Source organism: Mchenga conophoros, linkage group LG14, assembly GCF_057382185.1.
Source record: "Mchenga conophoros isolate Kocher_MC1m ecotype Shallow Benthic linkage group LG14, M_conophoros_male_GT1.1, whole genome shotgun sequence".
Taxonomy (NCBI): domain Eukaryota; kingdom Metazoa; phylum Chordata; class Actinopteri; order Cichliformes; family Cichlidae; genus Mchenga; species Mchenga conophoros.
In genome coordinates this window covers 8,335,320-8,352,298 of record NC_140539.1, presented here as the reverse complement: position 1 = coordinate 8,352,298, position 16,979 = coordinate 8,335,320, and positions in this window count along the sequence as shown.

Sequence of the window (16,979 nt, the reverse complement as noted above, 5' to 3'; positions counted from 1 at the left end):
ACAGACATGAGTGAGGGATAGGAAAGGGAGAAAGAAAGAGGAAGGAAAAGAAAAGCAGAAGGGGAGAGGGACAGTGAGTAAGGGAAAAAAATCTCCTGGATCACCTGTTGGGAGAAAAAGAATAGAAAACAAGCAAAAAAAACAAAGCAACATACTAAACACAACACCATCGCATTAATCTAGCTAAGTGTAAACAGCAGTAAATACTAAATATTGAATGTTGTTGTGCAGCACGCAGGACAGACAGCACACAATGTGCTTTGAAGTAGCAGCCAAGAAAGGTGTGATTTAAGTCTACGAACAGTGAACACCCATGTGCACACCTGTGTGGATCAGCGCACTTGTATTCAAATGGTTTCAAATGGTTTCCCCATGTAATGGTCTGCAACAGGATGTAGAGAGCCATAGCCCGGTCCCCCAGGGCATGAAGCAGGCATGGAGGAGATCCAGGCCCCAGACATCCAGAGGCCCAGAGTGCGAGAGCCCAAGGAGGACCACCAGAGGGGCATCCGTGCCACCCTCATGGGAAGGGCTGAGGATCCCCAGATGAGGGGTCACCCAGTAGCCACCAAGCAGAAGCTAAAGGGGGCTGCACCGGCGTGCCTGCCGGCTCCGCCGGCAGCCAGCTGTGCCAGAGTGAGCCGAGCCGCAGGCCCAGAGGCCGGAGGCCGGAGGGCCCCCCGCGCCCCGGAGGCCGGAGGGCCCCCCGCGCCCTGGAAGAGGCCTGACCGAGCAACAGGCGCCAGGCCCCACCAAGTAGCCACCGGGAATGAGCTGGTACATACCTGAGTGCCCAGCCCCGGACACCAAGAACCACCAATGCACCGACCCCTGAGGGCATCAGTCACCGGCAGGGAGTGTGGTGAGGGGAGATAGGCCTCCACACTTTGGAGGGCCTGGGAGTTCCCAGAGAGGTGGAGTCTAAGACCCGACCTGACATATAGACACAGACAAACAGGCACACACAGACACAAACATGCATTCCCACCCTCATGCACACATATACAAACACTCAGCACTCACCCAACGTAAGGATTGACATAAATGGACATGTACACACAATCACACTCCCCAAACATACTCTATACCCAGGTACCCTCGCCCCCAGAGGGGGAAACGGCACCCAGACCCAAGAGATGTTACCCTTCCCTCCGGGGTGGAGGCAGGCAGACCGTCCCAGGTTCCGCAGCAGCAGGGAGGCCAATCGGACAGCCAACATCTCCTCCCAGCCCCCCCGTCCCGATGGCTAGCAGAGGACGAGGGTGTGTGAAGACCCCATACCTCCCTCCTCCCGCTCATGTGTAGTGTTGCTGCGTGTTGCTCTAAAGTGCATTTAAAACAAGGGAGAGCATGGTGCTGCTGCCAGAGAGCAGCAGATGTTAGCACGGCCCCTCCCGAGAACCCTCAATGTCTACACGGATTTAAAGTTGAGAGGTGGGAATGTGCTGGAATGTGCAGAAAATAAGTTTAAATGTTAAACTAATTTCTTCCAGTCAGAGAATGTTGCATATAATTAAATTTTTGCTTGATGCATAAAGTTAAAAGATTAAAACTAATAAAGCAAGTTTTAAAAAGAGACTTTTCCATTTGATTACATTTTGTATGATGGATTATGCAGAAAAAGTAGAATTGGGCTGAAAGATCTATCGCTTTATCACCTATTCAGGTTGTAAATCGTGTTTTTAAAAAGTAACTAAGTAACTAAGTAATTAATTACTTTTGAAAATAAGTAATCAGTAAAGTAACGGGATTACTTTTTTGGGGAAATAATCTGTAATTAGTTACTGATTACTTTTTTCAAGTAACCTGACCAACACTGCTCATTTCTGGTACCTCCCTGCAGTATAGAGTATGGTGAGTATGCAGCAGCACGACCCCAGCACAGAACAGAGTAGGCATCAATGACAACAGACATGACACTAAGTCAGATAGTATCGATGAAGAAGATGGGCTGACAGATGCAAAGCAGCTTCCAATGTGAAATTGCAGCTTGAGCTTTGAGCTAATGTGGGATGACTTTGAGAGCAGCTGATCAGCTGGGGCAGCATCTGAGCTTCACTTTGGGACACTGACTATGCTAAATGTATTTTATGATTCTGCAGTATGCACAGATAGAGTACATCTGTTACCGTGTACCATGTAGTTAATCCACTGTGATGTTTCTAATGCTCCTTGTATTAAATTCAATTCAGTTTTATTAATGTGCTACCAAATCACAGCAACAGCTGCCTCAAGGTGCTTTATATTTTAAAGTAAAGACCCTACAGTATTAGAGATAAACCACAACAATCAAACAACCCCCTTTGATCAAGCACTTGCGATGGTGGGAAGGAAAAACTTCCTTTTAACAGAAAAAAACCCTCAGCAGCACCAGGCTCAGGGAGGGGCATCCATCGGTTAGGGGTGAGGGGCAATCTGCAAGATGAGAGATATTATCTCAGGAATCTGCTGAGGGCACATCTCTAATATCACTTACATTTTTTGTTGGGACGTCTTTTTGACTTAGAAAAAACAAACTGCAGTACCCTCCCCCAAATCTATAGTACCCTTCTTCTTCTTCTTCTTCTTCTTCTTCTTCTTCTTCTTCTTCTTCTTCTTCTTCTTCACCCTCATTAAACATTTTCAAACAAAAATTTCAAGTGAAATGCAACTGAAATATATAAAATCAAATGGTAATTTATTCATATAATTAATCATGAATGTATACCAGTCAAGTAAATTTCACCTGACCAAACTGCCTTAAATTTAACATTTAAAATTGCAATTATGTAACAAAATTACATAGAAAATTACACACGTAATTAAATGAAAGTTAGCTTTTTGGACAAAAGATCTTTTGGTACAGATTTCCTATAAGACACACATACGTGTGAGAGCATGTGCACTGAAAAGCCACACCTGTATGTCACCTGAGTCCATGTCCTGAGGTCAATGCATTTCCGAGGAAACTTTGACCTCTCTGGGCTTCATTTGCTTGTTCCAGGGTCACGCATAACTAACAAGGGAAGGTCATCGGTGTGGAATGTCACCTAAGGAAGGTAGATTTCTGCATCCCAATAATGGTATATGATGGAATTCTACTCTTAACATAGTCAAAGTAGGGATTTAGTCTGAAGCTAAAACCAGACGGAGAGAAAATCAGGCAGAGACCGCAACTGTTTCTCGACATTTTTACATCAGGAGGAGGGACGGGAAAAGATGAAGATAAGTTGAAAGAAGCAAAAAAAAGGGCTGTTTTAATCTTTTGATCCTTTCACCTCCTATCAGCTCTGGTATCAAACAAATTACCCAGAACGCACCCCTGCACACATCAGTCTCATTACGCATCTCCCTCTACTCAGAGACACTGGGTAAATAGCACTGTCTGTAGGGAGACGAAGAATCAACAACATAATGAGACTACTGATGATGAGCTCGGTGTTGCGCGGATGCGCGTGTGTGTACATGTGGTTTAAGTGCCTTACTTGGAATTTACTTGCCTTTGAATTTGCCCTGACTCAAAAGAGCTGCTATAGACTTGAGAAACACTGAAAAGAAATGTTACGCGGCGAAAAACCTTTAATTTATTCCGAAGTTGTTTATCAGTTGCAATAAAGCCATGTGCAGAATTGCATAAGAAATCCAGGCAGACTGAGATCTTGGTTTTGATGGAAACCATTATCCCAGCTGCCTAAGCCTGGATTTAACTGGTGGATTCCTGCATTACAGCATCATATTTTTGACAGTGGAAGAGACATGAGTTATGTTTTGGATGTGACAGAGAAGCAAACAGTGCAACATTTTAAAATGCCTCAAAAATGAATAAGGATTAGATGATTTTCGTCAGCCGAAGTGAATCAAATGTTTCCAGATTTCCATAAATTCACCTTTCCGTTGCCCTTGTTCTGTCCCTCTACCTGCAACAACATCTGTCTTTTAAAAGTCAAAACTATTGTGTATTGTTCACTTATACAAGTGAGCCGTTGTTCATGTGACGCAGTAACAAGGGGATGTCGATGTCAGCACCAACAGCATGGCAACCAATCATTATGTCTGGCCAACATGACTGGCCAAAAGTGAAAGGTCAGAGGTTAGGGAACAGTCGCCATTAAAAGAGCCCCCTCTGTCAACACATTTGTATATAGCAGGAAGGGTCAGAGCAGTTCCCATCAGTACTAACATCAGTTTGCCATGTTGTGATGAATTGTGCACATGGTAATCGTATGGAGAGAATTGAAAGGAAATGGAATCATGGTGATGGAAGTGAAACACAGTACACTTTAGATGTTTTAGACCTTACCATTTCCATTTTGCCCAGTGCCGTATACATGTACAAGTAATAATTTGTAACATATTGGGCAATTTTAATTTTTCAGGTTTTTTTTTCCAGATGTACCTGCTCCGTCAGCGTCATTTTGCCCTAAAAGTTGTGCTTGAATGATACTTGTTGTTCAGTTTACTTGCTGCTGCAGAAAGCAAGTGACCATGTCCTACAGTCATCATGAGATTTAGTCAACCTCCCTGATGTGAGCAAATGGGTAAACCAAACCAGGCTTCATTTACCAGTTTCAATAAAACTAAGTGCATATGTGGTACCACATATAGCTAAAAGCCAACTTTTGTCTGTAGTTGCTTGACAGAGGGTTGCAGTGATGTGGTTGTGGTTCATTTAAATCTTTATTGTAGTGCCATCACTTCCACCTCATTTCTGTATTCCCACTACTTGGCACTAATGCCAAAGGGAGCCATGTGTATGTCACCAACATGTCAGTGTTTAGAATCTGGGAAGAAATTAATATAATATTGAGATATAGACCAGGTATACACTGGACCAGTGGAATAGAATGGATGGATATACATTCATCAGGCATAACATTCTGACCACCTGCCTAATATTGTGTTGTTCCCTCTTATGGAGCCAAAACAGCCCTGACCCATCGAAACACTCCTGTGGTATCTGGCACCAAGATGTTAGCAACATATCCTTTAAATTGGGAGATCGGGCCTTTGTGGATTGGATTTGTTCGTCTTGAACATCCCGCAGATGCTTGAATAGGTTAAGCTCTGGGGAATTTGGGGGCCAAGTTAACCCCTCAAACTCCTCAAATCATTCCGGAACAATTATGCTTCATCCTGCTGAAAAAGGCCACAACCACCACGGAATACGCTTTCCATGAAAGGCACCAGTGCTTAGGTAGGTGGTATCTGTCACGTGTAACATCTACATGGATTGCAGGACCCAAGATTTCCCCACAGAACATTGCCCACTGCCTCTGTTGGCTTGCCTTCATTCCCATAGTGCATCCTGGTGCCAGGTATTCCACAGGTAAGTAACACACACGTAATAAAAAGGAAATGTGATTCATCAGAGAAGCTCACCTTCTTCCATTGCTCTGTGGTCCAGTTCTGATGCCCACATGCCCATTTTTGGTGCTCTCAGTGGTGGACAGCAGTCAGCATGGACTGTCTTCTGAGCGTATGCTGTATTCTGACACCTTTTTATCAGAACTAGCATTAACATTTTCATCTACAGTAGCTCATGATCAGTGATTATGATCCTCAATGATCCTTGACTGTCTCTGTCCCTGATTCATCCACCACTCAACCAATCAGTTCCGTCCACCACTTTTAAACAGATACTGGCCACTGCAGACCTGGAAACCCCCACAAGAGCTGCAGTTTTGGAGATCTTACCCATTTGTCTATTCATTACAATTTGGCCCTTTTCTTATTCCTTCAAATACTTACCCTAGCCCATTTTTCTGCTTCTAACATCAACTTTGAAGACAAAAAGTCCACTTGCTACCTGATGTATCCCACCTAATAACAATACTATGATGGAGAGATAATCAGTGCTATTCAGTTAACCTGTCAGTTCTCATGGGACTCTGCTTGGTTATTGTACTTGATATCTGGGACTTTTTCACTTTGTATTTCAGTTTAGGTGAGTTCATACATGTTGCCAGTTCATACACGGAAACTGTGGGAAAGTAAAATAACCTTCTGCCTAAAGATTAAGAGAATTGACTGAAAGGTAAATAAGTAGTAACTCATACTTATCTGATTAAATATTCATTTTACATCCATATCCATACTTTTAATGCTAATTTGTTTACTTTAGTTTCATCTTGTGCATGTGTGTATTGTGTGTATTTTTTCCTTGCTGATTGCCTCCTTTCTAAAACCACAGGTTACAAGTTGATGCTGTATCTTTCAAAAGACTTCCCATTAGATTTTGGAAGCTACCTGCGGGGATTTGCTCCAGCACAGCTGCCGCAGGTGTTGGAACACAGGTGTCAGAACTGTGTAAAGCATGCTAGGTTCTTCTACGCCAATTTTATTTCTTTATTGATCCATCTTTGTGCCTCTGTGTCTGTTAGCACAAAGCAAGAACCATACATTTATCCTAAATATCTTCATGCTGTGTATTATAACACTTCCCCATAATTGGAATATTGGATCCAATCCAGAGAAAAATGTATTCCAAAAGGGGTGTGAACATATTTTGGACCCTATAATATACTTTGATTGAGCGGCAGCAGCTCTTATATTTCAGGTTTTTTTGTATTGCTTAAGAATATTGTTTCTCACAGACAGCCATATCCATCAAGCCAGCAAATGAAAGTAAGTGATGGCATAAAGCAGACTCCCAGAGTACATGATTGAAATGTGTCTAACAACACTTTGAAGCGAAGGCCAGCTCTCCATGTAGACCGACAGGCAACTGGCGGAGAGCTCAAGTGAGGACAGACCACTGAGAGTCGGGCTGAGGGTGGTAGACAGGGATGGAGGGGAGAGGGGGAAGGAGGGAGCGAAAGTGATAACCTTGTCTCTCGTTCATTGCTGTCTACTCAGTGATTTAATTTGGTCGCGCCGTCACACCTGAGCTAAAGCTCATCCATCACAGGTACTGCAAGATCCCTTCATCGCTCCTCTTCCCTCCATCCATCCTTCTACTTTCTCTTTCTCTCCTGCTTCTCTTTTCTTTCAAGGCTCCATCAATTGCTCACCATCTCTCTCCATGGCTGTCCCAAATATGCTTTTCTCCGTGTCATTCTTTGAGTAACTGCCCCTGCAGCCATCTCTTTGTCTCTGCTTGGAAACTGATGGCTCTCCTGGGGTTTCTTGGTTATGATAATGCAATGCAATGATAAAGGGTTGTTTATAAAATTTGAATATGGCCACTAATGAAATGAAATAAAACTTAAGCTTTTCTTAACAGCACACACGCAAGTTGGTACACTCAGTTAATACATGTGCAATGCACAATTAGTGAAACCACCAAAATTGTAGTGATCCTTGCTGAACAGTGGATACATGCCCCAAATGGTATCTTAAAAATTAAACTGGTCCTAGTTAGTGTGGACATTTAGCTAGTACTGGGTTGTAGCTGCTTTTGCCTTACAGATTCAACAAGGTGCTGGAAATTTTCCTCAAAGATTCTGGTTCATATTGACATGATAGCGTCACACAACTGCTGCAGATTTGTCAACTACAAATCTATGATGCAAATCTCCTGTTCAAACACATCCTAAAGGTGCTCTGTTGAATTGAGATCTGGTGACTGTGGAGGCCGGTAGCCTACTGTGAACTTGCTGCCATGTTCAAGAAACCAGTTTGGGATGATTAAGCTTGAAACAGTCTCACTATTCTTCTGCTGCTCATTGGATGTTTTCTATTTCAAACCATTCTGTATTCAAACTAGAAATGATTTTGTGTGAAATTTCGAGTGGATCAGCAGTTTCTGAAATACTCAGACCAGACCATCTGGTACAACAACCATCACACCTTCAAAGTGTCTTAAAATCGCTTTCTTTTCCTATTTCGGTGCTTTGCATTAATGAGTGGCTGCCATGTGATTGGCAGATTACATGTGTGCTTTAATGAGCAGTTGAACAGGTGTACCCGGTGAGTGTATGTTGAACTAACAACTTAAAATGTCTAGTAGGTACACTATGTGTTTATCATGTAAATATAGGGAGCATTTAAGAGTATTTACTGAGTCGATTAAGCTTCTTTTTTTTTTTTTTTACTTAATGGCAAAAGCCAGTAAAATTTTAAAAGAGAGACTCTCTGATTTAAATTTATGTGTGGATACAAGCAGTCCAAATGAATCTTGAAATTTTCTGAGGTGCACAGATGGGTAGAGGATCAACTGCTAATGTTTAGTGATGATGCCAAAGCTGTGCTTAAAGCTCTGACACCAAATGACTTTGTTGGCCTTGCCAGCATTTTTGGTTACTATACATTTAAAACTTTTAAGAAAAGAAGTGTATTGTAAATTTCCCTGCAGGTATATGTAAACACCTTTATGGCAAAAGCTGCAAGGTTGGCCAAATTCTTCCCTGCATTTTTGCCAGTGCAGCATATTTACAACAAAACCTTTGCTTTGCTCAAGCAGAGCCCCTCTGGCGTGTCTCCACTGCATGTTGTGCTTACACAGGTTCACCTCGAAGCATTTTGGTACAGTCCACAGAGCACCCAGTGGGTGTTCTGGCTCAGCCTGGGCCAAACTAATCAACGCATCCAACAGGGGACATGGGACCCCTCCCCTGTGCTGATAGACCACAGGAATACCCAGCACACCCGAGTTCGGCCAAGTGAGTCACACACTCACGCACGCTGCATGAACATGCTCAAATACTGCTGCTTTACACAAGCACCCAGTGTCAAAGTCACTTTTTGCTGTTTGTAGCTTCTAAAAGGGTTTTACAGCAAGACAGCAGCTAATGAAAGGTCCTCACAGGTAGAGTAAGAGCAGTGTTCATCTGTTTGCTGGTTTACTGTTTCTCACAGAAGTGCCATCAATTTCTCAGTGGACTGGTTACTATGACAATGGCTTGGCCTCACAAAAGTGACTGGAGTGCTGTTGTGTGTGAGGTTGAACACTGAGAGTGCTGCCCTCGGAAAACAGCAGCAAACACAGTTACAGAAATATGGTAAACACACAGTCAGACTTCCACTGCTTCAGAGCCCATTACACCAACTGCATTCATTTCCAACCTCTTAGCCTAACCTTCACTGAAGTCTTTGACTGAAAATGAACAGACAAAGCAACTGTGAAAGTGAGCCTCTGCTGTGCATCAGGGGGAAGTGATTCAGCTCACATGTATCTCAGTTCAGCTAAGAGTGCCACGTGTCTCTTAAGTCTTTAGTGATGCAAGCATACCTGCACGTGCACACAATCAGCAAACGCAAACAAACACCACATATTATTGGAAATTATTGGAAAGTGTACAGTGAAAACGCTGAAACATTTTTTCTGTGGTTGCAGGTTTATTATGAGAAAGCTGGATATTAAATATGTCTGTTTTGAAGTTATTGTTCGAAATTGTTACAGTGTAATACAGTGCCGAAAAATACCAGGGATATTTTTATTTTCCATATTGATCAGATCTCTCTTTTTTTAAAAAAAAGTCATGCATCAGACATTTCTTCTAAATCTTTAAAGAGTCTAAAGAGTGTTTTAAAGTTGAATTTAAGTGAAGTCAGTGGGGTGTTTTGAGCTTAATGAAAAAATCAGCATGCTAACATGCAGTGTTAATTTGATGATATTTAGCAGGTGTAATGTTAGCTACACTCAGGGTTTCTGCCAGAAAAGTTTAGTGACTCCTCTGACAACACAAGTGTGCAAAGGTGTGAATTTATTTTGGAGCCAAGCCCAAAATTACAATGAAATCTCTGCCTTCACGTACATCTGAGTGTATGTAAACTTGTATATGATGCAGGTATTGCATGGAGTTTAAATGATTTGTGCAAAACTAAGACTTATAATTTATGCAAACAGCTACAGTGATCTAATAATGCTCAGGCCAAATGGTGTGGCCAAAGGCGCCACAGAGGTGGCCCAGTGTCCGACTTGGAAAACACCTGACACGCTCTTACTCTGTAATATTACACACTGCCTCTTCTGTTTCAGGAAGGCTTGCTAGCATAGAGAGAGACAGTCTCCAAGGATGTGAACTTGAAAGAACGTAAACATGCAAACATGAACTAAACAAAAAAAAATATGAATGTATTGGGCCACAGTTCTTAAAGTCAAGCAGGTACAAAAGTTTGTGAAAGAATGAAAAAGCTCACTGATTTAGTATTGTTCAGGACGTCAACATTGCAACAAGTCAGTTTGTGTCCCTTCCTCTTTCCTAAAGAATTTAGGAAGCACAGCAGCTCAGGTATGATGTGGCACACCGTGCAAAATTCTAGAGTGCTGAGGCAGTCACCAACTCTCAGTAACTGCAGAGCTCAAACCTCCTCTGACATTAACATCAGCACAAAATGTGTGTGCCGGGAGCTTCGTGACACAGGGTTCCATGGCTGAGCAACTCCTGTAACTTTTAGGTGGCCCAGTTTGTCAGTTTGTCCACATAGCGTATATCTGTAGTACGAAGTGAGATGTGAGATGAGATGCTCTAAGACTGTAGTGAGGTGCTGACATGATGCAGGATGGGGTTAGAAGATATTAGACCAGAGAGAAAAGAAAAAGGAAAACCACAGGAAAAAAGGCAGACGAAGCAGAAATGAGAAAAGTCAGACGCCACACTGTTAGCATGTTTAAAAAGTACCTGCACCAAATTTGATTATGCTCACTGCTGATCTGTGCTGTTCTCGATGCAAAACTTACTTAACTCTCTGTGTATTAATTCCATCATGGCATGTAAAGAGAAGGATTGGTATTGATCGGATGCCTGTAAGCCACTGATCAATTCATTAACAGGTCATCTCTCCGGCCTCAGCACTGGCCTCGACACTAAGTGATTTTTAATTAGCAGATATTTTCCGGGCATGCACAACACAGCACACACCTAAGTAACTCTATGCATATGCATTTCTGTGTGGCAGGAGCAGCGTGTGTAGGTGAGTGTGTTTGCATAAAAGTGTGTTTAAATAGAGCTGGCAGGTTACACGGTGTGCTGGCTGGCAGGATCGTGACCTGGTGGCCCCGAAGGGGAAAAAAGTTGGCAGAGAAAACTGTCTCCCTTCTCCCTGACTGGCTCATGCTTCCTATAAACAGCTCAATAAACAAAAACACAAAAAGAAAATCTGCACTGCTGTCCATTTGGGTATTTGTTGTTTAATAAGGAGCATGTTCATTATGAAAAGAAAACACACAAAAAACCCTACTTATCTTGTGTATTCTCCACCAAGCATGACATGACAGCATCGCCAGGGCAAAAGTGTGCAGCAAATTGCAAATAATATGCTTCCTGGCTTAGCTAAAGAGACAGTTTCATCAAGAAGCCCATCCCCCCCCCCCCCCCCCCCCCCAAACATCTATAAATACAGGGAACAGAGACATCTTCAGTGGAGCATGCTGGTGGGGTCATGCTGGTTTTCTGCCATGCTTCGCCACTCACGTAAGCCGTGGCAATGGGATTTTCGGACCGGAATTAGACTCTTGTTTTCATCCAGAGGGACTGTGGGATATTTTAATAATGAAAGAAATACAGACACGTCTTTGCATTTACTCTGTTTTTTTTTAAAGGTGAAGGTGAAGGGTGAGTTAAAAGAGCTGTTATAGAGAGGGGGTGAAAAAAAATTCTCATCTCAGCCCTTCCCCCTGCTGCTTCTCCCTCTCTTCTTTCCTCATTCTGCCTCTTTTTCCTCCCCTCTCAAGCTCTCTCACCCCCTGCCTTTTCCCCTTAGACGAGAACCCTAGATAACCCCGCATCACCACATCAAAGAAGAGATGAGAGGAAGATGGATAGAGGGGGCGAGAGAGGACGAGGAGGAGCGGGCCAAGCTCGGGGAGGTGGATCAACAAAGTTGGAGGTTAGAGGGAGGGAGCAGAGCAGAATTGGGGAGGGCTGAAAAAAAGTGCTGGAGAAGATGTAAACACCTGAGCAGGATTGAGATATAACCGAGAACTCTATTTATATCACACCATGTCTGTCTGAATCTCTCAGCGTGCCGTTCAGCGTGATCGCTCTTCACTGTCGCACACGCGTGTTAACGCACACGGTTCCCACGTCCACTTCTTTTTTTCTGCCTGAAAACCGAGCGAACAGTTCAATTAGCCAAAGCTGTCAGGGTGCTCCATTTCTGCACTCTCCTCTCGCTTCAGACTCTGGGATGAAGGGAGGAGAATAAAGCAGGAACATCAAAGCTCTTATATTCAGAGAGTGCTGCACTTCACTGGTGTGTGTGTGTGTGTGTGTGTGTGTGTGTGTGTGTGTGTGTGTGTGTGTGTGTGTGTGTGTGTGTGTGTGTGTGATGCAAGATCAGTCACCAGCCATCCTGACCCATGTTCCACCAAGCAATAATTAAGCAAAATTCATCTGTGGGGGATTTTTACTCCCAGTGAGCTCATCCACTGGTGTTACACTTGTAAGTATAATTCATCATGTTTAAATCTTCATTCATTTGTTTTTCTCTGGTTAATTGTAATGTTGTGTACCTATGTAAATGTGGCCAGTTATTTTTAGATTTTCACTGTGCAGCCTGTGCTGGGAGCAGGTGTACAGATAACAAGCAGAGGACGGATGAGGAGGGAGAGATCAGAGAGGCAGGGAAGGGAAAAAATATCGGAGATAAGTGGGTTGACAATGATGCCGCCAAGGCTTCTTTCAGAAGAAGACGTGAGGTGGAAGGGTGCTGACCCTGGTAATGTGACCCTCACTGGGAGTGACGTGGAGAGATGAAGGGCAGGCCGAGACAGACACAGACACAGAGAAGAGAAAGTTAAAGCAACAGAGGACAAAATAATAATAGGATCTAATACAATATCCAATATGGGGATGCTGTGTGTCACACATGACTTAAATGTGAAGTAATTGATTTCCCGGCCTCTTCGTGAGAGAGCAACAAGCTCTAATTGATGCTGACCAGGGCCGGAGTGGAGCCAATTTTTAGAGCAGGAGTTTCGTCCTCACGAGGTCAGCCCAATTTCTTCTCATGTTGGAGGAAATTAGATAAATTATGCTACAGTTCAGTTCTTGCTAAGCGGTAATTTTTTTTTGCTGGTCCTTATCAATCACCTGAGTTCACTAACATGCTTGTAGGTAGTTTATTGCACGCTGCTGTTGTCTCACCACTCACTGTCCGTATCCCTTTTATCCCTTCTCCAAAATAGTCCCACATATGTTAACAGAGACATTTCAATAACGAGAGATCATTTGAACTGAACATTATTAGATTGAGTAAAACTACATTTGGTGAGTAGACTCTGATAAAGCTGCATAGCTTTGTGAAATCCAACAGCAGTAGAGGAGCTCTATCTGGATGAAGTGTAGATGTGGAGGAGCTGGGTCATATGAATGAGAGGCTGAAATGCAGAATGACAGAGGCTGATTGGCTCACAGAGAAGAAAATGATTGGGCCAGAGAGAGGACAGCAGATCTAAGTTCGACAGTGTGGGGAAGTGGAAGTAGGCTAGCTAAAGAATAGACTAGCAGCCCACACGGGAAACCAGGCAGATAGATGAGCTTCTTCATAAAGTTAATGTGATGTTGGATTGCACATGTCTGTAAGTGCAACTAATCAAGTGCATTGACTGCTAGTGGTGTGGCATTAAGTGAGATAAAAAAAAAGAAAATCATGACTTCCAAAGTTGTATTATGTGTGAAAGGGTATTTTTCTACAAATGGTGCTTTGGAATCTGTTTTGTGCCAATGAAAGAAAAATGAAACAGAAGAATGTCAGGTTGTTCCCACCAATGACACATACTCATCTATTTTTCTTCCACTTTTCCAAGTTAAGGTGTTGGGAGTAGCAAAGATTTGCCAGACCAAAAGGCTACTAAGACAGCCAAGAGTCATGGTAACAGCCCCCTGTCCTCCTGCCCAAAACACCTCACCTGGCTCCTTCTGATCTTGAGGAGCAGCAGATCTACTCTAAGAATCTTCTTAATGACCAACTCCTCGTCCTGTCTCTGAGGGAGAGCCTGGACACCCTTCAGAGGAACCGCTGTCCTTTTCCTGCTCTTTCAGGTACTAACCACAGCTTTTGGCTGTAGATGAGGGTGGGACTGGAGATCGAGGAGTAAATGGACAGCTTCGCCTTGGGCTCAGACTTTTCTTCACTGCAGCAGGCTGGTGTGTAAATATTTATATAAATAGAGAGAGAGAAAGAGAGTGCAAGAGAGACAGAGAGAACCTGAGTCACAAAATATTTGCCAGAAAACAATCATTGAAAAATGATTGTTTACTGAAGGTGAAGCTCCAAAAGTATGAAGGTTTTTAAAATCAATTACATATTAATTTGAGTTTGTGAGTTTAGATTTCTATCATATTTACTTTACTTTTTTGCATTTTATTGATTAAAAATGTATTTTGCTACTTTTTTCGTTTGTCAGGGGGAATAAAATGAAATTGATGATGCAGAAGTCTCAAAGACTTACAAAACCCCATGCAACAAATATGATACGCTTGGCTTTAAGAGGTAAGAATAAACAGATTCTTGTCCTGTTTTGTACCTTCTTACCCTATTGTGAGGGTAGGCTGCATTACAGGGAACTCCTTTGGGTTCACGTGTCTCTCGTCTAAGTTGTTGTATTTTTGTAATGATTTGGTGCATCTCTAGCACCAAAGATCACAACATCTTTGGCCCGTATACTTAAGGTAATACTGAGGCTTTGTCTTTCTGTGAGTCTCCAAAGGTATTACTGTTTAAAGTTGAATCTTAAATCCTAAAATTGTAACTCAAACCCACTCCAGCCCTGAGAATTAAAAAAAAGCCTTTATTTTGGAGTAGATTTTCTTCTCTTGTCAAAACCACCACAACACACGAGGCTGGAACCAAAAACCCAAGTGCACTGGCAACCGTGTGCGCTCCACCAGTGAGTCCAAGATTTCTCTCTTTACTAAAACATCGAGTTTGTGTAGGATTCAGTCATGGGAAGGACCGCTGCAGCTCTGCCAGGGAAAAAAGAATGTCATATTTGGAGTCCAAGTCATGCACTCGTTTCTTGTCTGTGATCAGAGTCCCAGGAAAAGATTTAGCAGTGTGTGTGTGTGTGTGTGTATGAAGCACAGAGAAGGTGCTGATGTGGGTGAAACAATGACAGGTTTGTTGCTTTTACACCCTTTCCCCGTGGCCTTGTAGTGGAGAATATGGCTGTGAGTTCTCACAGCTCCTGCATACTTATACACACACGCCCCCCCCCCCCCCCCCCACACACACACACACACACACATGTTGAATATACAAACACGCCATAAACTGTGTAAACTGCCAAGAGGAAGATGTCATTATACTCCCTGAGGAGCTCGCAGGATGTAATTTAAAAAGATAAGAGAACAAATTAACTGCAAATTCATTATGTGTTTATATTCAGTGAGTGGGCATTATGGGAAGGCTTTTGAAAGGACTTCAAAGGACGAACGGCGGCAATGAAAAATGTATTCTATGCAGTGTTTTCTTAGTGGATCATTTCATCTGAATGGCATTTGTTTAACCCGCAGTATCAGCCAAACCCGCTCTCACATTTGTTAACATATTTTGTACATGTACGTATAGTTTCGCTCGTGTCCAGGAGAACTGTTATGATTTCTTGTTTCTAGGAGAGGCAAACAGCAAAAACCTGATCCGCTGTGGAAAATCAACAGCACGGGCGGAAAAGGGTTCAGACACCAAACAGCCCGTGTTTAGATCCATGTTTGCCCACTTCCACTTTGTTTGCTTTCTCTGCTGGGCCTGGGTAGCATAACTGTGGCGGTTGTACTTGGCTGTGGTGATACATGTAGGCATATAGAGAGCTGGGAGGTTGGGGGTAGAGAAGACAGATGTTGGGATTAAATGGGTGGGGTGGATTTTGAGCTGGGAGAGTTAAGCTGTACATGAAGAACAAAGGGTTTATGAAGGGATTTTAGGATGGTGGTTCCACATGTAATGACTCAAAGAAACAGCGTTTCTGCTCTAAAGAAACAAACCTGCAAATTAGAATGAGGGGTACTTGTAATACTTTTGATTTAGAGCAATACAATAAATAGAAAGAACCTAAACTCACATTATTTTCTTCTTTAAAGTAGTTTGGTGACACGCTGTAAAACACAGCCATTTTTAATTTCATATGGCTAATATGCATTCATATGATATGTAAATGTAACATTTACATATCATATGAATGCGTGAGTTGTACTTTTGCCCGCATTTGATATTATCTCTCCTTTAAGATGTTTTTGATTAAATGTATTTAGTGGAAACTTTATTTTGCTAAAAATGGAGACCACTGAGAGCTGTTAAAAGGAATGAAAAGTTTAAGGGTGCAACATTAAAACCCAAATATGTTCAAAGGCATTAATATTAAAGACTGTATATTAAAGATGGATGTAGCCACAAGGTCTATAAAAGGCCACCAGGGGGCAGCCAAAAGAAGAAAAATTTTATAGCAGTCTGTGAGAAAGTGACCTTATATCTAATGAGTAAATGTCTCAGTCTAGACTTATCTAATATAGCATCATGTTCATTTTGTAAATTATTGCCACATTCAGAGTAAACAATAAAGCAGAATAGAGTAAAATAGATGACGATGATACTGATGATAACCTTTTATGTCAGATATATAAAACAAACAAACATATATATACGTGGGCAAACAAAATCAACAAAATCTACATGATATGAAACAAAAACTCAATCACTAAGTCATAAATAGAGTTGTAAAAAGTATATGCATACTTATTTACAACTTTTTTACTTTTCAATCCTTACCCCAGGCTTAACATGCACACAGATTTGCCATGTTTATTGTCACCCCTATTTCACCTCAGCACTTGTAAACAGTCACCCTGTTACGAACTTGTATGTCCATGTGTTTGTTTGTGCAGGTGTTGTGTTTTTTCTATGTTAATTTAGCTGTGCCAGGGCCCTGTTCCGATTGGTGCGTGGATATACTGCCCCGGCGTGATTGGATCCAGCTGGAGGACCCGCCCATTAAAAGGAGGCTGGAGTGCTACAGCGGGGGAGGTCCTCGCGTTTCTCCTCATCACCCAGCAGTAGTCCTGTGGTAGCCGCTGGCTGCAGTATATGCTTGAAAGTTGGGGAAGTGGAGTGGGTAGGGGTGA